The 22,984-nt window shown below is 49.5% G+C and overlaps 1 protein-coding gene, 1 long non-coding RNA gene and 1 other non-coding gene across 25 annotated transcripts in view; 1 reads left to right on the top strand and 2 right to left on the bottom strand.

The window, feature by feature from the left end:
• The window catches only part of LOC105476270 (PBX/knotted 1 homeobox 2), a 330,030-nt gene that overhangs the window by 154,852 nt on the left and 152,194 nt on the right, over nt 1-22,984 (bottom strand). The window lies entirely within an intron of this gene.
• LOC112425686 (U6 spliceosomal RNA) lies at nt 267-372 on the bottom strand. Its single transcript, XR_003016828.2, has one exon. It is a non-coding gene; the product is annotated as a U6 spliceosomal RNA (small nuclear RNA).
• Nucleotides 14,964-20,139, top strand: LOC105476268 (uncharacterized). Of its 5 annotated transcripts, none has more exons than XR_011611256.1 (3): nt 14,964-15,072; nt 16,281-16,423; nt 20,003-20,139. It is a non-coding gene; the product is annotated as an uncharacterized lncRNA (long non-coding RNA). The 5 variants fall into 5 exon arrangements; XR_011611253.1 differs by lacking the exon at nt 14,964-15,072 and adding an exon at nt 15,250-15,368; XR_011611254.1 differs by lacking the exon at nt 14,964-15,072 and adding an exon at nt 15,724-15,768.

The following is a 22,984-nucleotide window of genomic DNA, read 5'->3' as shown; positions in this document are numbered from 1 at the left end:
AAAAAAATTGCATAGATACATAATAGTTGTATATTTGGGGGGTACATGTAAGATTTTGTTATCTATACACAATGTGAAATGATCAAATCAGTGTAAAATTGGGATATCCATCACCTCAAACATTCATCTTTCCTTTGTGTGGGGAACGCTCTAATTCTTCTCTCCTAGCTATTTTGAAATATACAATAATTTATTGTTAACTATAATTTCCCTACTGTACTATCAAACACTAGAACTTATTCCTTCTATCTAACTGTATTTTCATACAAAATATGGAACGCTTCATGAATTTGTGTGTCATCCTTGTGCAGGGCCACGCTAACCTTCTCCGTGCCACTCCTGTTTTGGTCTGTGTGCTGCTGAAGCGAGCACCCCACAGCAGCTTCTAAACCATCTCTCTTTCTTCTTTGAAGAACCCAAGCTCACCTACTTGAAGCACTTGTCATCAGACCTCAAGACCTCTCCTGCGTATGAAATGCTGTCAGTCTACCAACCTCCTGGACGTTCCCCCTCGTTCATGGATGACCTTAGCACCCAGGTCGCTGACCCCTTCTCCGTTATTATTTCTGCCAGCATCATTGGAAACTCCAAAATCCATGAAGATGATCTGTCTGATACTCTGGCCTCTAACTGGCTGTCCTTCCTAGCTTCAATGAGACTTTGTTATTTTTTTCTTCCCACTGTGATTGGCATCCCATGAGCTTTTGCTCCACTCACGTGGCTGTTTCCTAGACCTTGGCACACCACTAACTGAATCACCCATGAAATGTACATTGCCAGCTTCCCACTTGCTGATCATTGCCACCCTCGCTTACTCTGACACCCCTACTTACTCCAGCAATTCTCCAACCCCACTTCATTAAAAACATTTTTTTTATGATCCGTTTCCATCACTACCTGCATATATTCACTTCTCTCTTTGCCTGGCTCTGATTCCAACGTCCAACACTTCAGCTACTGCCATGCTGACCACCTGGGCTTCTTGCAGCTCTCCTTGCATTGTCTTAGTCTAGCAGAACTCCCGCCCTGGTGTCCTACCCACTTATTCAGGGCCTGTACCAGAGCAGCTGAACATTACTAGAGAAAAATGATACAAATTTGCTGACTAGACTCACTTCAAACATGACCACAAATCTCACTCAACTCTGTCAGAAAAACCTACCACATTTCCCTAGAAAATTCAATTTCCCAGTCTCTGGGGACGCCTCACACTTCCTTCTCTCCCCAGGTCTCCTACACTCCCTCCCCACCCCATTCTCAGTTGATGACCTTGCAGTATATTTCATAGAGAAAACAGGTTTCTATAAGATGAGAACTACCCCATCTTCCCATCAACAAGCCCTTTATTGTGTCTGTCTCAGAACTAAAATACTCAGGCCATGCCATCCTGCAATTACTATAGAAAAAGAGTCCTGGCTCCCATCCAAGGTCAGTACCTTCACCGGGCTCTGAACCCATTCTCCCGTGCCATTTCAAGGACTTTTCTCCCTCTTTAACTGGATCACTTCCACTGGCATATAAACATACCTCCATATCATCCTCCTTTAAATAAACTCTCCCTTAACCCTAGTCCCTCCTCCATTTTCCACCTCTTTTGGAGCTCCCCTTCACAGTAAATCTGTTCAAAGGAGTCATCTACACTCACTGTCTCTCCTTTCCCATCTTCCGTTCTCTCCTCAACCCACCCCAATCAGGCTTTATTACCCACTGCTCCACTGATGACTAATTACCAAGATTACTAAGGACTGTATCTTGCCAAAGTAAATGGTCAATTCTTTGTCCTCATTTTGACTTCCCAGCAGCATTTGGCACAGCAGGTCAATTTCTGATCTCAAAAAACTTTCCCCTCCAGGCCCTGACACTTCGCTCCTCTGGTTTTTCCCGTACTTTGCAAGCACTCCTTCTCAGTCTCCTCTGTTGGCATTTCCTAAAAATACTGGAGCATCTCCTTCACTCTCCCTTTCTGCATCCTCTCTCTCTCCCTATGTGATCTTTTCCCATTGCTTTAAGGACCTTCTTACACACGCAGGTCTCTCACATCCCTGTCTCCAGCTGAACCTCTTTTCAGACACCCAGACGTCTGCATTCAACTGTCTACTCAACACCTCTACTTCAGTGTCTCAAAGGCATCCTGAGCTTGGCATATTCAAAACAGATCTCTTAATTTCTCCCCTCAAATCCTACACCCCCTTCTGCCAAGCCTCCTCCATCTAAGTAAAACTCTCCATTCAAGTGCCAAAAATCTAGAAATCAGTCTTGCTTCCTTCCTTTCCTCAACTACATTCAATCCATCAAGAAGTGCTCAACCACCTGAATCCCACAACCCTGCTCCATCTCCACTGCCATGGCCAAGACTGAGCCAACAAAGCCTCCCCCAGCCGCCTTTACTCCCTCAGCAGCCACAGTGGTCTTTCTAAAGCACACTTAGCTCTTCTCACTCTCCCCCTTACAGTCCTCATGGCTTACCCAAGACAGGTAAGACCCAAATGCCTTTGTGTGGCCTCCTAAGACCCTCTCTGCCTCCCTGACCTCCTTTCTCTTCATTCTCCCTCTTGTCTACTCATTCCCCAGGCACACTGGCTCAGGTCCATCCCAGAGACTTGGTTTTTGCTTTTCCCTCCGCTTGAGGTGCTCTCCTTCCCATCTACCCATGGCTGTCACTTTCTCAGCCATGAGGTTTGGTACAAATATGCCATCCTTAGAGAGCCTTCCCCAACACTCAGCCCAGGCATTCTCCCGCCGGAAACTGCTTTACTTTCTTCCCAGCATTCGTCAGGACCTAACATTTTCTTATTTCCACGTCTGCTTCCTTGTTTATTTACTCTCCTCCTCCCTACTTAGAATATGAAATCCTTGATGGCAGGGACCCTTGTCTTGTTTGGCACTATTCCCTGAACCTACAATAAAGCCTTGCACACAGTAGGCATCTAGCATTTGTTGACTGCCTGCCTGGAGGAAGCAATTTATGGCTAGATGTGCTGTCTTACTTATCTCTGCGCCCCAGGACTGGGCCTGCTGCCACACCGGGCTCATAATCAGCACATAATAGACGCACATGGATGTGCAGCCTCTTGGAGTTGGGTGTTATCCTAGCGCCCCTGATCTGACCTTCCACCTACAGCAAGAGTTCCCATTTATTCCAACATTCCTCACAGGTGGCCATTCAGCCTTCCAAGATCCTAGAATATTTTATGAGGAAGCTTAGCAACTAAGAGAGTAGACAAAGGCCATGGCCCAGCATCCTGGCCTGGGCCTGCTCAGCCCCCAGCCCTATGTCAAGTCCTCCTTGCTGCAGCTGACATGTTCCATCCCCATGTGCTCCTTGTTCATGCATCCTTGCCTGCCTTCTTGGCACTATGGTTGCTGTAGTTTGTTCTCTAGTTTATAAAAGGTGAAAAACAAAACAAAGGGCCACAGTTTCATGCGTTGCTGTCTGATACGAGCTGGCAGGGCTCCTCTGCACAGGGATGGCACAGCGGAGGCAATGGATTCATATATAGGGACTCTGTTCTGTGCTCTGCGGAGCGGACACAACCCCTCAGGGAGCTGGGATGTGGGGCTCGACATCCCTTACCCTTCAGGCTCATCACGTCCTTCCCTGAGACCATAAGGTTCTGAAAGTATGTGTGGTGCAGTGGCTAGGAGTGTGGACCCCTGCATCATTCAGGCCTGAGTGACATCCAGGTTATGTGACCATGGGCAAGTTACTCTACAGCTCTGAGGCATAAAAGTGGGATAATAATAAGCCTTAGCTCAAAGTATTGGTATAAAAGTAAATGAGAGAATAAATGCAAAGTGCTTAGCACAGCTTTAGACACAGAATACACACTGAGTAATAAATTTGAGGTCCTCCACCTCTAACCTGTGGTTCCACAGCCAGTGTGATGCTACCTTCACCGCTGTTGGTGGGAAGCTACGTCTTTGGCCCCAGCCTGGCCTCACTCAGAATATCCAAGAAGATTCTTATTCTGCTGGTTCCTACTCACATGACCATCCGTGTCCATGTGCCTCGGAAGATAAGCTTCCAAAGGCGGTTAGCACAGCTCAACAATAGTCAAATATGTATGCAAGTCTTCGTCAGTTATGGTAAAAGTAAAACACAAAACAAAACAAAATAAAAGCTCTAGAATGTTAGAGCTAAAAACATCCCCCTGAAGTCATCTAGTCAAATTTTCTTATTTTGCCAGTAAGGAAACTGTACTCACAAACACGGGGTGTTGCCCAAGGTCACACCATGACAGCTGGGTCTGGAACTCAGGCCTCCCAACTCCTGGGAAGGCGAAGTGCCCAGACCTACCCTGACTTCCAACTTCCCCTCACTGTAGAAAAGTACCATAGAACTCACAAGACCACGAGGCATTTTCCACCAAAAAGTCTCTCCATCCAGCCCAAAGTTGAGAACCTTTTTGTTGGCACTGCTTTCCTCACCCCATAGGGAGGTGGGTGGCAGAGGCAGCTCCAGGACAGAAGACAAGCCAGAGCCCTCGCTCTGACCCGCCTCCTCCTGCCCCCCTCCCCCTGCCCCATCCACCTTCTCATCTGCCCATCCTCTTTTTGCATTCTTCCCTTTTCTTGTTTTGCCGCCTGCCTTTTCAGCTGTTTGCTCAGAAGCTGGGCTGTGTGTGCTGAGCCTTCACTCATTTTCATATTACTTGGGATATTTTCAGCTGCTCCTCTGGGTTCTTAGGAGAATTTCAAGTGGCGAGAAGCACAGTAGGCTGCAAAGGTAAACACCCATCCCTGAACGCTGAGCCTGCCTGGGGAGCGCGCTCATTCGCAGACTGCCTTCCTGACCAGCACAGCCAGTCTCTCCTGGCCTGATAAGCGGCCTCTCATCCTGGACTCCTAGGGAGCCGGGTGGGCTTTTAGGCAGGCAGACTACAAGTTTTCTTCCATCCAAGACTGGTGCAGGAAGCTGGCTACTTAAGCTCTTGAGTGATGGGCAGTGACAGTAGGGGCTTTGGCTGCCTCCCTTTGCAGGTTGTTCTCCCTGCGCTGCAGCCAGACCTGACAGTAAGTGCTCAACGCTGCTTCCGTCACTGCCTGAAACAAGGTGTGGTGAGGCAGGTGGAGAAGTCAGTTCTCTCACTTCTGGAAAACAGCTTCAAAAAAGCACTGATTCATTGCCGCTCCTCTCCTGTTCACACCAGGACCTGCGCTTAAGGCACCAGGAGACTGTGGGAAAAATAAAGAACGGGAAACCCCACAAAGAAGGAGGCTGTTCCTCTTGGAGGAAGTGGGAGAGCTGTCCCTGTGCCCTCTTTACTCGACACGATCAAAGCGTAAAGAACATCTCTTTAATCCTTACTCCAAGTCCTGGGTAGAACAAGGCCCAAATCCTCCGTGTTATGGAGGGAGAAGGGGACAGTGGGCATGGAAGGAAATAAAGTCAAAGGAACACGGGATACAAAAATCAAGATCTGAGCTTGGGCCCCAGTTGTCCCATATTAATCGTGTGACCTTAACAAGTCAAACCTTCTGCATCTCTGTCCTCTCAATGGTAAAACTGGGACAAGAGCATTCATCTCAGGGCTGATGTGAGCATTAAATGAGATGATATGTGTGCCTGTGCTTAGCAATTGGTAAAGGGCTTCACAAATGCCATTTATCATGATTCATTGAGAACCAGACATTCCACCAGTGAATCAATTACCTAAGGATCCAGGATCAGTCATGCTGAGACAGACTTATGGAAAAACACCTGGAGAGCTTTCCTCACACCCCCACTGCCCTTTGAAGCCAGGAGCACTGTCATCACCAGCTCTAGTTCCCATTTGAAACACTCCTCCCTCCAAGCCTCCATGCAATTTGTATCAAATGATGTAGGAGAGTAGGCATGAGGCCAGGGTTATTGGATATTTGTCAGGTTTAATAAAAGGCACCGAGTGGCTCTGGGCTTATAGTGTTCTGTGATTTGTCACTGTAGCATTGAGAGGCCTATGGCCCTGCCACTGCAGGCACTGGGCATTAGGAAAATAAAGGCAGGTTTTATTAACAGAGCCAAGGGACTCAATGATGCATCTGTCACAGGGGGTGGGCAAAGGCGGCTTCCCCATCCGTATGTCTGGCTCATCAATGGCTCCAACTGGAGTCACATCATTTCTGGGTACCATGGGCTGAGCAGAGCCAGGAAAAGCATCTGGGCTATGAGCTGGAGCAAGGCCCAAGGAGGAGTCCTTATGGACCTTGGGGGATTTTTTTTTTTCTTGACAAAGTCATCAATTTGCTGCTCTCCTTCCCTCAACTCTGCTATTTTCGTGACAGGACACACATTGAAGGTCTAGATAGAACTGAAACCAGTGTCTTCTGGAATACAGGAACTGAGACTCCTCTGAAAACCGGGTGAGCAGAGTGCTCTGAGATACAGTGCCAGCATGGCAAATACTGAACGAACAGTTGAAGATAGAAGTAGGGCTGAGAGCTGACCCAAATATGCACTCTGCCTTGGGATGGAGGTAGGGAAGGAATCGGGGTGCAAATTATGAGAGAAGATCTATTCAAGAAAGGAGAGCATGGAACACTGTATTCAGGGAGCATTCAGCAATGGAGATGTCCAGAAAGAGATTATGAGTGTCTTGTCAGATTGACACAGTGTACAAATGGAACTTTTTTAGAAGCAGAGCAACATGGCCAAGCTGGACTTGCAGCAAAGTTTGAAAACTAACTCAGAGCTCCTTAAATCCTTCCTAAGAAGAAACGCCAGAATGTATACTAGAGTCTGGGTAGAATTCAGTCCCATGGCTATCCCAGCAGAGAGGACAGGATGGTGGGGCAGGGAGCTGTGAAATCATTCAAACATCTTCCCTCCAAATCCACAGACAGGTTCATCAGCCCCCATGAAAGACACAGAAGTTGAATCACAGGGGTTAGTCCTGCAGAAATTCTTGTGTCACCCCGAAGACAGCTAAGGTTCAGCATCTTTGGTCCCAGCCAATCAAGAGCCTCTGAGATGCCTGGAAACTCCTCCCATAGGCCTTTCAAGTCAGACAGACCTCCACCTCCTGAATCAGCCCATGCCTGGTCCAGGAGCCTGAGTCAAGGGAGAAGAGCAGGGTGCTGGTGATGATTTCCAAGTTTCCTCCCGCTATCCTATCTTGGGAAACATGAAATGCAGAGTGCATCAGAGCCTCTCTGGGAAGGTGAGCTGGGGCCTGGGTGCCAATTGTTTAAATTTTCTCCTCAGTGGAATTATAGGCTGAAGAGTCCACACTGGCTTTCCAAACAAAGAGTGGCAAATTGCTAACTACAAAATCAATTTTTTTTTCGAGTGCATTAGCTGTCCCCTCGTTATTCTCCACCCCATGAAAGAATTAATGAGAGCCTCAGCCACAAGTGAATGAGGGCTTTTTAGCTTGGGAACACACACTGAATGGCGCCAGGCGTGGGACAATTACGGAAGATATTCAATAGGGGGAAAGGCTGACAAATGCCACATGAAAGCTGAAATTCAAACCTCCAAAGCTTCAGTCCCAAGTCTGGGCCCTTGAGATGACACACAGAGGCAGGATCAGCAGTGCAGGACACCAGTCATGGCAGGACCTGCAGTCTCCCAAAAGAGCCATTCACCCACCTGCAGAGGGAAGACGACACCTGGAGTCCAGGAGAAAGGAATGCCAATGCCAGTCATTCGGTTTGCAGGATTCCTCCCGGGGAGAGAGGGCTGCTGGTAGTTGCAATCTTATTTGCAAGGTTGTGCTAAACTCACAGGAATTGGTAAATCCAGGAACACTGAGTTATTCAAATACTAACCAAGAGTTCTAAAAACCTGATCGGGGAGTGGCTCTGATAGATGGATTCCTTAAGATAGCCAGAAAGATCATTGAATGGAAAAAGGAATGAGCAGAGGCAATGGTGGAATATTCAGAAACTGGATATTCTCATCTTCATTTCTTGTCTTATTCACTGTTGTATCTCCAGTGCCCACAACAATGCCTGGCACATATGAAGCACTCAATAAATATTTGTTAAATGAACGCATGCATAAAACCCAACCTCCAGGAAACTCCTTGCTATTGTGCCCCAAGCCAGTCCTTGTGAGAACTCCCCAAAAGTCCAAGGACAGCCGGCCTCCCATCCCATGAAGATGTACCAAATGTCCTATAGCTAAATGTCCCAGCATCCTTTTGGATGAATGCTACCAAGTGCACTTGAAGAGACCTGGACCACCCTCACCCCATTCTATTGAAGATAGAAGTAAGTTTCCTGTTTCTTTTCCAGACTCACTCTCAGCCTCACCCTGGACAGTGGGCACCATCTCCATCCATCAACCAAAAGCACACAAAGAAGAAACAGCTGAGGGTCGAAGAGGGCGTCAGTCTGGGAGACCTGGTCTTGCCTCTGCCAGTGTCAGCAGTCAGGCTGGATTCCTCAGCCCTGGCATTAATTGTAGCCCATGTGCTATGATTACAAAATGGAATTAAATGACATGCCAAATTAAAGAGTTATTTTTTCTAATATATATTTTGCATAGGATATGTTTATAACAGCATTAATTATTTACACTGCCATAGAGAGAAAGCATAAATATAAAGAGAGAGATCAGACGGTTCCTGTAGGAGAAATAAAATGAGCATTTCCATCAGGATGATGAATACCTGTGGTCTCACTTTGGGGCTGGGCCTGGGGGGAGGTGGAGAGGGGGACATCTTGAGAACAAATCTGACAAGCGTTATCGAGGTTTTTGAGGAAGGAATATGTTAAAAATGAAAGTGAGTATAGAAAGTTTAAATATTTAATACCTGCATTAATTCTAATTCATACTTTCTTTATTTTTCAGATTAAAAATTTACAAGAATTCCCATCTCTTTCATCCTTCTTCCTCCCATGAGACACTTTGTGGTCACTGTTCCAGGGACCACCTTTGGCAGTATCTAGATAAAAAGGGGCATGAGAACAGCAGCCCCCCTGCCCTCCACCCCACCCCCAGGGCACCCTCCCGCCATGGGCATCTCTCCCAACTCCCCTACAAGAAGCCATTGCTGTTGGCCTGCTGGCGCCAGAATGACTAATGGGACCAAAGTCATTTCCTGGCCTCCTCAGCCCCCACCCCAGAAAGGGTCATGGAATTCTCAGAGATGATGCAGCCAATTTGTGGGTTTAAAGTGCTTGTCCAAGCCCAGACCTCACAGGGACAGGCAGAACACCACCACTGAACTGATGTCTCCTTGAAACAAGAGACTTCTGTCACACACAGCCCCAGGCCCCCCTGCCCTTCAGAAGCTTTTATTCTAAGGCCAATCAGACCAGCTTTATATGCTTTCAATAATATCACTGAAAGCCAGCATTGATTGACTTGGAAGCAAGGGAGAACTAACTTCCCGAATCTCCAACACCAGCTCCCAGCTTCAACATTGCCCCAAGCCCAGCATTAAGCAGGTGAGCAAACTGCCCTCCTAAGAACAGCTTATACGTCTGAATTCCCTTACAAAGCACTTTCCCACTCCACGTTTGACCCCAGAGTCCTGTGAGGTGGTCAAGGAGCTGTTATCAGCCTCCGTCTTATACAGGAGAACACCCAGATCATGTGACAGACCTAAGGTCTCCCCATTTAATTACAATGTTTCCACTGTTTTAATGCAGCTTCTACAGCACGTGGTTCCCAAAATACTGCCTGTGAGAGGAGAAGGGGACATTGGGCTAAGAGATGCTTTTAACCCCACTCCCTGGTTTCCGAGTGGCCTGTCTGCATGGGGGGCTGTCGTTTTCTGAGATGAGAGCAGGGAGGGGCAGGCGGGCCAAAGCACCGCATCTGCTCCCAGGAGGGCCCGCTGTGTCCTTGCTCCTGTTTTCCCTCTGAGATTCTCAGTGACCTCAGGCCAGAGACCCTCAGCAGAGAGTTACTGGTAAAGTTTTCTCAAAGCCCCAATATTTCTGTGACCCCCTGAGTTTTAAGTTGTCAGATACTGTGGCATTTTCCCCCTTCTTCTCAGACCCTACCACCCTCCCATCACTTGCCACAAATTCCTGTACAAAACACCTTCCTAAACAGTGTTGATGAGCACCTTGTTCTCATCAGGCCTCTGATCGAAGCCAATTCCCTGACTCCAGTCCTACTCTTCCTCACAGATCTACCAATCCAAAAAGAGCCTGTAAATCAGCAGAGCAAACACACACACACATACACACACACACATGCGCACACATGCACAACACGTGCACATACACACGTGCAAACACACACACACACGCACACACATGCACAACACGTGCACATACACACACGCACACACATGCACAACACGTGCACATACACACGTGCATATACACACACACATGCACACACACATACACACACATGCGCACACATGCACAACACGTGCACATACACACGTGCATACACACACGCACACACACACGCACACACATGCACAACACGTGCACATACACACGTGCATATACACACACACATGCACACACACATGCACACACACATGCACACACATGCACAACACGTGCACATACACGCGTGCATACATACACACATGCACACACACATGCACACACATGCACAACACATGCACATACACACGTGCATACACACACACGCACACACACATATACACACACACACACGCACAACACATGCACATACACACGTGCATACACACATGCACACACACACGCACACACACGCACACACATGCACAACACGTGCACATACACACGTGCATACACACACGCACACACACATATACACACACACACACGCACAACACATGCACATACACACGTGCATACACACATGCACACACACACGCACACACACGCACACACATGCACAACACATGCACATACACACGTGCATACACACACACATGCACACACACATACACACATGCACACACATGCACAACACGTGCACATACACACGTGCATACACACACATGCACACACACATACACACACACATGCACACACATGCACAACACGTGCACATACACACGTGCATACACACACACACAGGCTTCCTGCGTCAGAAAGCTGAGCAGGAAACCTCGCCGGTGGTAGAAATCTGAGCTGTCAGTCTGGCGCTAGGAGATGTTTGGGGTTGTTTGTTGTTTCTACTTACAGGTACCTGCTGGAGCCAGGCCATCCCTTTAAATGAGAAGAGCAGAGCTAGAAAGCGCCCCAACTTAAGGCCTGGAGAGCAGAATCCCTCTAAGCAGTAGCTTCTTCCTCTCCCTCACATAATTCCACAGCCTCTTACTGAAAGGGCAAGGAAAGAGACGGCCCAGCCAGGCAGGGGGAAACCTGACTGAGCTCAGGAGGAACAGCTGCAATAATAGCTCCTCTCCTACAAGTCTCCAGGACAAGCACGTCCTTCCTGACCCTTCCATTCACTCCAGATACGAGCACTATCCCAGGACAGGACTTAAAGCCACGTGAGTACAGGAACACACATGAGCACAGGGGGAGGAGTTTGGTAGAACTGTTGTTCCAGCTTGACCAAACATCGACCTATGCTTCCCAACCTCACAGGTTGTGACATTTTCAAATGATGGAGGGAGGAAAGGCGATAGCAGAAGAGAAGGTGAGTTAGCCAAATGGAGATACCGATCAGGGTCCATGCTTTGGCTGGTGACGGAAACAGACGTGGTGAGAGCAATCAGCAGGGACAAAACCCCTCCCTCCCATGGCCTCTAAACAGCCTCCGTCTCACCCACAGAAAAATCAAAAGGGAGATACGGTGTTCGCCGAAGGCACATTCCTAAGGCCCTAGCACAATGTGGAGGACACGATAGGCCCGCTTGTTCTTTCTCCTCGTTTTCCCCTGTTCTTTCCTCATTTCCTTGTGCTAAATAAAATGACTTTAGAACCTGGGTGGGAAGTAGGGAGGAAGCCGTGAGTCCTGTCCTGATCTCCAGGCCTCGCATGTGAATTGGTTTTGCTGCTATAAGGAAAGGGCTGAAGGACAGCAGCTCAGCATCCTGTGGCTGTACACATTCAGTGAGAGGGACATGGTGGCAGGGCCTATCAAGAGTCTGCGTGGCCAGGAACCAGGAGGTAAGGAGAAAATGTTCTCCCTTCTTACTGGGAGGAGCTCTTTGCAAACTGAAATGAGACTGTCTTAGTGCAGAAGCCTACTTTTTTTTTTTTTAAAGCTATTTTCACAAGAATTAATACCCGCTTCCTGCCTCCACACATCCATAACCCCGCCCCTTCAAAAAAGCAGGGCTGTCTTCCAGCCTCTGTCTCTCAGGCATTTTACTAGCGGGGAGGATGAACGGTTCAAGAGTCGAGGACATCACATTCGCTAAATGCCCCTAAAAGTTAGTGCGATGCCTCCCATCTCAAAGGCATCTTCCTGGAAATGATGCAAAGCGGAACGGCAAAGGACTGGGGGTGACCGGCTGTGTGACCTTGGGCAAGTGACTTAACTTGTCTGAGCCTCAGTTTTCTCCCTCCTAAAATCAGAGAAATCTTACCTCTGGCTGGGGAGGGGTGGTGAATCCCTCTCTGCTCATGCTTTCTGAGCTACTCTTCCATACCAGCCGTTGTCACATTTATCCTATCTTCAACTCTGATGAGAACCCAGTGAGAAAGGAACTATTCCTTGCTTCGAGAAATTTGCTAAGTGTGCGTAGGGGTGAAGTGACCTGCCTCGGGGCAGAGACCTGGCCAGTTATGGATCTGGGGGGGCCAGATTTCCTCCATGGCTGACACGTTTTCCATCACACCACAGCTGTCTCCTGATGGGCGGGCAGAATGCACACTCAGGGCCTTTGGGAAGTTTGAGGGTTGCGGAATGTGACGTGTGACTTCTCTGAGAGTTTAGACGGTGAGGAGGAGAGGAACGCCTTTCCTCTGTAAGCTTCCCACTTCAGGATCGTCCTGATGAGATCCTTGGTGGCCAGAATTTTCTTCTCTCCTTCTCTAGAGTCATTACCTGACCCTGTGAAGCAGAAAAGCCACAGATGACCCGCAACCCTCTGGGGACCGTTGGGGTGGGGGCTGAGCTGAGGGTCTTAGTCCCCTCAGAAACCCGGTTGACAGCCCTGCACTGCCCCTGCCTCTGCTCGGGCTCTCTGAAGGTCTGGGATGGAGAAGACCCAAGCACAACTGAGCAGCCAGTAGGGTGAGGTGGCAGCGGAGGCCGTGGGGCAGAGAACAGTGTCAAGGATGCATCCACCGAAGAAGGAGTGGGTCAAGTGTGTCGCAGGAATTGGCGTGAGCATCCTTTAGCCTAGGAAGCCCTAGGTTAAAGTCTTTAAACTTGTAACGAGCTCTGTAACTCTCTTTTTTGTTTGTTTTGTTTGTTTCTTTCTTCCTTTTTTTTTTTTTTTTTTTTTGAGACAGAGTCTCCCTCTGTCACCCAGGCTGGAGTGCAGTGGCACGATCTCGGCTCCCTGCAAGCTCCATCTGCCGGGTTCACACTATTCTCCTGCCTCAGCCTCCCAAGTAGCTGGGATTACAGGCGCCCGCCACCATGCCCGGCTAATTTTTGTATATTTAGTAGAGATGGGTTTCACCATGTTAGCCAGGATGATCTCCATCTTCTGACCTCGTGATCCACCCGCCTTGGCCTCCCAGAGTGCTGGGATTACAGGCTTAAGTCACCGCACCCGGCCATAAGCCCTGTAACTGTTTAAAGACAAGGTGTTCACACATCCTTTCCCAAGCTTGCTTAGCTTTGGGACTTTCTTTACCCCCACAGAGCCCACTCCAGGAAGTGCTTACCTAGAGCAGTCCTCCCATTTCACAGATGGGGCCAGGGGAGGATGGGAACCCATGCAGCTTCTAAAATTGGCCGCCTTCTTGAGTCCCCCACATCCCTAGGGGACTTAGAACTACTCCACACCTGTTCCCAGGGCTTAGAGAAATTGTGTCTGGCTGCAGCTGTGATGTGTGGAAGAAAGGACATCTGTCTCCTCCTTTTCAGGGGATGGGGGTAAATGGAGTGGGGGGTGGGGAAGGGAGAACTAGGCCTCTTGAAAGGGAGGAATAATTTCACAGAGTAGAAGATCAAGACAGCTGGGCAGCGCCCCCGCCACCCCGCCCAAGAACGCTTTATGCCTCCCAGGTCTTAGCAGGGACCACCCAGATGACCTCTCAGGAAGCCAAGTCCCCGCCCCAACATCGAATCCTGCAGTTGTTAGGCCTAAAGAGACACTATCCCTGACCTCAGTTTCCCAATTTGCAAATGGCTCCTTTCTGAAAATGAAATCCCTTCCAGTGACAAACTCCCCAGGACCCCAGGCCCATGATAGCCTGAGCTGCATTCCAAGGGATCTGGGGAAGGAGCTCTAGCACCATCCAGTTTCCTGGGGGCATATGCTGAGCTCAGCCCAGGAGAGGAGAGGGGTTGGGAAGCAGCTACCATCTGCCCCCTACCCACCCTGGCCCCCAGGCAATCCATTTTCCACTGGGTCCCAGTTCCTTATCCACAAAGTGGATCGAGGTCCCTTGTAGCGCCCAGAATGGATCTTCACCTCTACCCTTTTCCTAACAGTGTCAGGGATGGCACCAACCTGCTCACATTCAGGGAGTTAACTCCGGTAGGGGCTTGAGAAAGGTGATCCTCTCCCACCCTCTAAATGTGGGGGAGGACTGATTAGCCCCCTATCCCCTGGGATCACTGGGATTCCCATGGTCCTGCAAGAGCTAGATGGAAGGGTGCAGAGAAGGAAGCCAGGAAAAGCCCCTCCCGGCACCCCGTTATACGCCATTCCAGGACTTTGTCCTCCCAGCCCTGAACCCAGCCAATGCAGCTGTTCTCCAGATTCAGACAAAGACCTGACACTTCTTCCAACCGGGCCGAGCTGGGCAGTCCGTGGACGGGCGGTGGAGTCGGCGTGGCACAGAGAGAGGCCAGGCAGAGCCAGCGCCGGAAGAGTCTGCATGGCTCGTCCTCGGCTCCACGCCCTCCGTGCGAAGACCGGACTGAGATAGCCACGTTCTGTGGGGCCCAGTCTGGCCCTCGGCAGCTCTCCCCCTCCCGCTCTGCTCCTCAGCCACATGCCCTTGGGCTGAGCTAAGTCCAGAACCCGGCTGAGTAGGGGAATTGTTCTGAGAAAGTGGCCCGTTGGCTGGTTGCTATGGAAACCGACATACCACAGAGCTGACCCCGGAGAGGTTTAGCACGCTCCCCCAGCAGGGATGCCAGCAGCTGGACTGCAGCTGTTACCGCGGGAGTGGGGGCTGGAGCCGTCGCCAGCAGTCCCTGCTGTTTGCCTAAACTAGACCCGCCAGCAGATCCCCTCCATTAGCTCCCACCCCGCTCCTCCTCATGCGGCCTCCCCTACTGCTATGGACGGGAAGGGAGCGGCTGAGCCTGCCCTGGCAGGATGGGGGTGGGGTGGGGTGGAGTAGGGGAGGTTGGCTCTAGAGAGAGGAGGTCTCCTTTATGAACCAAGGCACGTCCTTGAAGGGTAGGGCAATGTCCTCCCCATTGCATTTCTGGGGAAACTGAGGCCCAAGGAAAAATAGGAATTGTTCCCCAGTCACACAATCAGGGCATGCTAGAGCTGGGGTTGGCACCCAGCTGAGTCTGGAAGTGCCACACCACTGGTTCAGGCCCTCTGTGCTGTGCTCTTGGCCCTCCCTGCAGCAATTCAGCACACACTACAGAGCCTGCCCAGTGCAGACAGCAGCATTTAACCAGCATCACTCCTGACACAACCTCAGGGAGGGCGGCAGGGCACTGATGACTGAACAAAAGGAGCACCAGGAAACAGATCATAGAAATAGAAAGAGGAATACGTAGAGAGGAAGAGGAGGGTGTGTGAGTCGGGGAGCAGGAGGGTACGTGTGGGAGAGGGAAACAGAGAGGTAAGGAGAGGCAGAGAAAGTTAGAGAAAGAAAAAAGAGAGGTGATGAGGTGCCCAGAATGAGTGGAAAGAAAGGATAAGATCACCTCCCTCCCCCAGCGAGCTCCGAGCCCCTCCCAGCACAAAGCCTGTGGGGCAGAGAGAGGATTGCATCAGAAAGGAGAAGGAGGGAGGAAGGGTGGGAGGGCTGCTTGGGGGAGCAGGGCAAAGGTGGAGTGGGTATTACAGTCTGTTTCTGGGAGGCATCTCCTGCCATCCCACAATGCCTCAAGCTCCCTGAGTGGCCTAGCACAAACACACCAGCCTGCCTCCCACCGTGATGTGGCACTTCTAGACTCAGGTGGGCTAATCTGCAATGGGACGCTAAGCAAACACCCCCTCAGTCAGAGAGATGAGATAGCACTACCCTCCCTGAGTGCCTGACCAGTCCTCCATCCTCACGCGTGGCTGCCAGAACACAAGCTTCCTTTCATTCCTCATGGTCTGTTCTGACCCTCATCCCCACCTCTCCAGAGTCATCGCTCCTTCCGGCCCAAGGGGAGACGCAGCTGCGGAAAGAACCCCCCGCCGCCTCCACTGCGCCACTGTCTGGCCCCTACTCTTCAGCCCTTCCTCATCTAGAGCTGGATCTGACACCAAAGGCGTCTTGTGAGCAGGTGGGCCCACTTCTCCCCTTCAGAGCCCCACCATGGCTCGTCATGAATTAACACCCTTCTTAGTGCTCTTCCCCTCCAGCTGCCCTAAAATAGTTGGTTGCAGGGGACTGGAGGGCTGCTCTGCATCTCCCCGCGCCCTCCTGGGCTGTTGGGAAGTTGCTCTCTCTGTGAAGCCTTGGCTCCAGGGATGCCAAGGGACTCCGGGAACAGTTTGGAATGTGCCAACACCATTACACTCTGTAATTTAAGACCTGGCTCTGCAACGGGCCAGCAGATTGCTTTTGCACTTACACCACCTTTTTGACAAAAATTTGGTGTCTCAGGCCAGTTAATTCTATTATGTTTGCAGACTGGAAAGAGCGGCATTGGAGATGATGCTCTGCTCCCTCTGGCCATGCTCTCCCTTCTGAGCAAGACCAGCTGGTTAGTTGCAGACACTTAGCCTTGACTTGGGGGTGAGATGCCCTGCTGAGAGTATCACTGGTGCTCCTGCTTCTGGCCAGTGAGGTCACTGAAAGGCAGTTCTTGAACAAACGACCAACCCTGAGCCTACCACTGTGAGTGTGGTGGGAGCATGAGGAAGAAGTCTCCACAAGGACCCCTGTCCAGAAGTTTGCAGTCTCCGAGGCAGACAGGGCTGATCTACCACATGCAACAGAGACAGATCAGTGCTTAGCCGCAGGGCAGGCTGAATTGCACATTGCCTCAACTTGAGCTCATTTCTTAAGGCAAAGTGCAGACACTCACTTTGCGATCATGGTCTTCTGTGGTGGTGAGGCTGAAACCAGATCTACGAAATCATCCCAGCGGTGAACTCCAGCCAGAGCCCTTTCTCTGTTTCTCCTCTTTGGAAAAGACAGATAACATAAATATCTGACTCCAGGAGGCAGCAACATCCCATCCTGACAGCAAACATCCCTTTACCCCCTCTCCAGCCCTTCCAAGACAAGACATAGGCTATAACCCAGGACCCACGATCCAAATCGCCTTGGAACTTGGTCACATTCCACCTGAGAAATGACCAGTATGTACAGTTTCCATGTCGTTAGCACAATCAGTATCTCATTTAAATCCCTATCACCTACTGTGCCATAGATAATTATTATTATCATTTTATAGATGGGGAAAAAGTGGCCCAGGAAGGCGAAATGCTTACTCGAGGCTACAAAGCAGAAAGTAGCAAAGTCAGAAATTCACCAAGGCCTTCCACTGTGGGCCAGCTTCCTTCCCACTTCTCCATAAGGCCTCTTTGCTAGTTTCTCCTGTTTCTCACAGAATCTAGCATGTGGTGTTTGTTCAGTAAACATCTCTTGTACAGTAGGAAAACGTAAAGTTGTCCTGAAGGCCACAGTGAGACGTCCTCAGCCGTGTGCGTGTGCGTGTGTGTGTGTGTGTGCGTGTGTGTGTGTGTGCGTGTGTGTTTGTGTGTGTGTGTGCGTGTGTGTGCGTGCGCGTGTGTGCGCGTGTGCGTGTGTGTGTGCGTGTGTGTGCGTGTGCGTGTGTGTGTGTGTGTGTGTGTGTGTGTGTGTGTGTGTGCATGGAAGGGTGGGGGTGGCAGAAGATATAGTCTTAAAGGAAAACGGGACTGACCTACCACATGCAACTGATGAAAACCTGTAGCTACTGGGGAGATGTTACCCCCAAGCACTGAGCTGCCATTTTGAAGAGATGGTGGCAAAGGCAACTGAACTCGTCTTTACTTGAATTAACTTCTGAAATATCCTCAAAACTCCCAACCTATGTGAGCATCAAACACCTTTCCAATTTAAAAAAACATAAAACAGGCTGGGCACGGTGGCTCACGCCTGTAATCCCAGCACTTTGGGAGGCTGAGATGGGCGGATCACGAGGTCAGGAGATCGAGACCATCCTGGCCAACATGGTGAAACCCCATCTCTACTAAAAATACAAAAATTAGCTGGATGTGGTGGCATGTGCCTGTAGAAGCCTGACTTAGCTTCATATAAGTGGGGAAAAAATGCACATTATACAGCATGCAAAGAAGATATTAGGAGGCTGAGGCTGGAGGATCATTAGGAGATACTTAGGAGGCTGAGGCAGGAGCATTGCTTGAACCTGGGAGGTGGAGCTTGCAGTGAGCTGAGATTGTGCCACGGCACTCCAGCCTGGGTGACAGAGTGAGACTTCGTCTCACAAAACAAACAAAAACAAACAAAACCCATAAAACAAAAATTGGGCCAGGCATGATGATTCACACCTATAATCCCAGCACTTTGGGAGGCTGAGGCTGGAGGATTACTTGAGGCCAGGAATTCAAGACCAGCCTGAGCAACATAGCAAGACCCTATCTCTAGAAAAAACAAACAAAGAAAAACTAGCCGGGCATGGTGATGGGCTTGTAGTCCTTGTCAGGGAGGCTGAGGCAGGATGATCACTTGAGCCCAGAAGCTGGAGGGTATAATGAGCTGTGATTGTGCCACTGTGCTCCAGATTGGGCAACAGAGCAGAGCCCTGTCTCTTTTTTTAAAAAAAAGAATTAGGCTGGGTGCAGTGGCTCACGCCTGTAATCCCAGCACTTTCGGAGGCCGAGGCGGGTGGATCACGAGGTCAGGAGATTGAGACCCCTTCTCTACTGAAAATACAGAAAAATTAGCCAGGCGTGGTGGTGGCTGCCTGTAGTCCCAACTACTCGGGAGGCTGAGGCAGGAGAATGGCGTGAACCTGGGAGGCAGAGCTTGCAGTGAGCCAAGATTGCGCCACTGCACTCCAGCCCGGGCGACAGAGCAAGACTCCGTCTCAAAAATAAATAAATAAATAATAAAAGTGAAAAAATAAAAATGAAGAATTAAAAAAAAAGAATGGGGGTGGGATGGGAGAGTTAGGATGGGGTTGGGACAGTCAACAGAAAACAGGGTGTGTGGTGAGGCACAGTAGGTCAGTCAGCAGACAACGTGTGAGCCATAGCAGACCCCCTGCCAGCCTGCCCATAGCAGAGTCCACGGCCCAGTGTGGACCAGGCCTTCAAAGCCAAGACAGGTGGGCCATTCCCAGGATCCCAAAGGAAGACAAGCCAAGGATGTCCTTCAGCTGAAGGCAAAGGTAAAGGGCCACGCAGAAGTCCACAGGTCAGCCTCAGTGTGGGGAGCAGGGACAAAAGGCCTCATTGGTGTAGATGCCTGGGACTGCTGATATGCAGGGGGGCCAGGGTACAACTGAGGTACTTAGGGTGAACTAATGGAAAGAGACCCAAGTCTAAAATCACTCAGGGAGTGATTTTAGAACCAGAGCCACAAGCTGGAACAAAAATCTCACTTTATTGGTCACTTATTACAGAATAAAAAAAAAATTGTCAGAGCTGGCAGAAATCTCAGGGATTACCTTATACATGTCCTGGCTCAGTGTCTAGAACATAGTGGGTATCCAACATGCGTCTTAAATGAGTGAATGAATGAATGAATGAATGCATGAATGAATGTATTCTCTCATTTTAAAGATAAGCAAAACTCTGGGACCTAGAATTGATACTCACAATGATGTGTAAAGACCCTGGATTTTGAAGAACCTCCTGAATCATCCAGGAAAAATTCATGCTCTGTATACTTGTTAATTGCCTTTCAGTGTCATGATCGAGAATGAATACTCTGGATTTGGTGGCTGGCTCCTTGTGAAGAAGAATTCAATCAGATTCCATTTGATTAACCTGCATTGAGATCCTAGTACATGTCCGACACTATGCAGAAATACTTCACTCCCTCTTCCATGGCAGACCACGATGAACTAGGGTTTGCTGTTTTCACGGCTTCTGTCACTGTTGTAGCTGAGACTGAGGCTGCAGCAGGAGCTCCTCTGGCCCCAAGGCAAGAGACATGTTCTCTGCATCCCCAGAGGACCCACAGCAACTTCTGGTTTGGGTTAAAGAGGACTTGGGTGACCCCACCCTGCCAGTCATCCACCCTCTGGCAGCCAGGGCAGCAGCAGGGGAGGGGGCAGGAGGGCCACAGTGCTTCTCTCCCCTGCCATTTCCTCTGCAGCTCCCTCTCTGGCCCTGTTTTTCAGACCTCTAGTAATAAAAACAAGCCAATAAAATGAACATGAAAATATATTCATTAGGATTTATAATGCTCATTAAAACTGCCTGTGTACGAAAGCATGACTTAGCTTCATATAAGTGGGGAAAAAATGCAAATTATACTGCATGCAAAGAAGATATTTCCCTAATCGTCCAATCAAATGCCAGCCCAATTATCTGTGGCCAACCCAATGGGTTAAAATTATACTCTCTTTCCTTGGACACAGTGAGGCGCCTGAAAGTGTTTCATTTTAATAAAAATGAAATCTGGACCCTGCAGAAAACCAGCTTCACTAATGACGTGTTTACACAGAGAAAGACAATTTCTAGTTAATGGTGATTACTACCGAGAACAAATTAAACTTCCCGGAGTATATGGGTTAGAGATAATGGGAAAGAGGGGGAAAAAGTTATGGTTTTAGTATGTGTGTGGTGCTTGAGGGGACAGGGTGACAGGAAGAAAGAAGCTAAGGAAAGTCTACGAGGAAGCTGAGGTTGCAGGGGTGCTGGGGTGGGAGTGGCAGGAAAAAGCTTTGGTGACTGGCTGCCCTGGTTCTACCAGGGTTGGGGCCTGACAATAAGGCAGTAGGGGGCTGGCAGCTGGCTCTGGGGTCCTAAAACCCCAGGGATGGCCATCTTCAACTGCGGCAGGGCTGAATTCTTTCTGTGAGCTCAGGTGCCCTGAAGCCTGCCACTTTTCCTTCTTGGGAAGCAGGTTAACAAATCCCTGCCATTAACAGTCACTGAAAGTGCTTCCTACTCCACACCACTGGCTTAGTGATGAGACCAGAGGCAGGCCTGAGCCTCTCATGCAAAGCCTAAGTGAGCAGACAAGCTTCAGAGGGGCAGCAAAATGGAAGCAAAACAGACAGGAGACAGAATGCTAGAGAGACAATGATGATGAAAACGGCAACCTAAATTTACCTACCCTTTACTAAGTCCTTGCCATATGGCAGGTACTATTCTAAAATGTCATCCCTTTTCATCCTTACCTGTGGGCAGGATAATCAGCTGCTGCTTCTTCATTTTTACAGCGGGAAAACTGAGGCTGAGAGAAGTTACTAACTGCCCAATGTCAGATTCTTAGTAAGTGAAGAAGTTGGATTTCAAATCCAGATTTGTTTGATTGCAAAGCCCGTACTCCTAACCATTGCTGGAATAAACATGGAGGTATCCTATTGGGATCGGGCAGGCCTTGAAAACAGCCTCCAGCTCACTGGCCGGACCCTGCACTCGACTTCTTTGGCCACTGGAGGCTGGTTTGACCATTGGAGGCCATGAAGGTGTTCTTTCAACAGCATAATCTCAGAAAGTACCAGATGGTTCCTGCTTCCCCTCTCCCCTCTCCCCTCTCCCCTCTCCCCTACCAACTAAGAGCAGGTGAGCCAGCGGGGACAGCGAGGAGGGAAGGGAGCAGGGATTCCTCTAGTGTTGAGTTTTAATGTATATTCTTTTGTAAACAAGAACAATCATTTGTGAACAGGCCCAGATGCAAACAGTCCCCAAATCAGGAATTCCAGCTCAGAGGCGCAGAATAGTACAGCTTTGGGGAAGATTTAATAATAGTAAAATTAAAATTGTAACTGAAGCATAATGAAGAATGTGGTACAAACAAGCACTGCAAAGAAAAAAACAACAACAACAACAACAAAAAAAGCAAACCCTACACAGATTAGCCCCTATGGAATAGTGATTGGTTGAGAGCAACAGTAAACAATGCACAGAAATGCAACTTAATTATCTCGCAATTCTCAACATTCTACCAAAGCCACAAGGAAAGCTTTGATGTTGGCAGCCGAGACAGAGGCGCTGCAGTGGAAGCAGCAGCTTCTCTCTCCCCTGCTCCTGGAGGAAGATCATTACTAAGAAATCTGCAGCCACTACAGCAGCTGAGCCAGAGAAGAGCAGCAGGACTGATCTGCTGAGAAACCAGGAAGTGGCTATCCGGAAAAAAAATGGTCTCTCGGGGGCTGCCAAGTCAGTGGGTTGGTGAACAAAAGGGAGCTCTGAGGATCAGGGGCTCAAGGATAAGGACTGGCAGGGGAGGCACCGCGGACCACCAATCCCCAGAGATAAGTGGGAACCTGGGGCCTGGCAACCCCAGCACTGGCTTAGTGGCACCAGGTACTCTCTGGATGGAGTCTGGGTGCCCTCCCCTGCCCCCAAATGCACACAGTGGGTACTACCTGGTCAGGAAAGCCTCCCTTCTTCCCGATTTTCACCTGAGATGCCTGCCCAGGGTTTAGGGCGGTGGGGAACAGTCCCAGAGGAAGGAGGACACTTCATTCTGAGTCAAATGTCTCTTCTAAAGGTGCTTCTGATGCACTTCTGAAGAGACAGACTCAGCAGGCAACCCATACACAGAAACTCAGTCCCTGAAGCCCCCTTTTTATCTCTGCTTGACTGATGTCCTAGGCAGGCTCCTGGCTTTGTTAAGTTGGGCCCTGAAGTGCCTTGGAAACTGTGTCTTGGCTCTTCCCCTGCTCATGGAATGGGGAGGCTGTTGTAGTTCCCCAGCCGTTGCCATTGCC

Source organism: Macaca nemestrina, chromosome 12, assembly GCF_043159975.1.
Source record: "Macaca nemestrina isolate mMacNem1 chromosome 12, mMacNem.hap1, whole genome shotgun sequence".
Classification (NCBI taxonomy): domain Eukaryota; kingdom Metazoa; phylum Chordata; class Mammalia; order Primates; family Cercopithecidae; genus Macaca; species Macaca nemestrina.
This window is presented reverse-complemented; position numbering and strand designations above follow the sequence as displayed.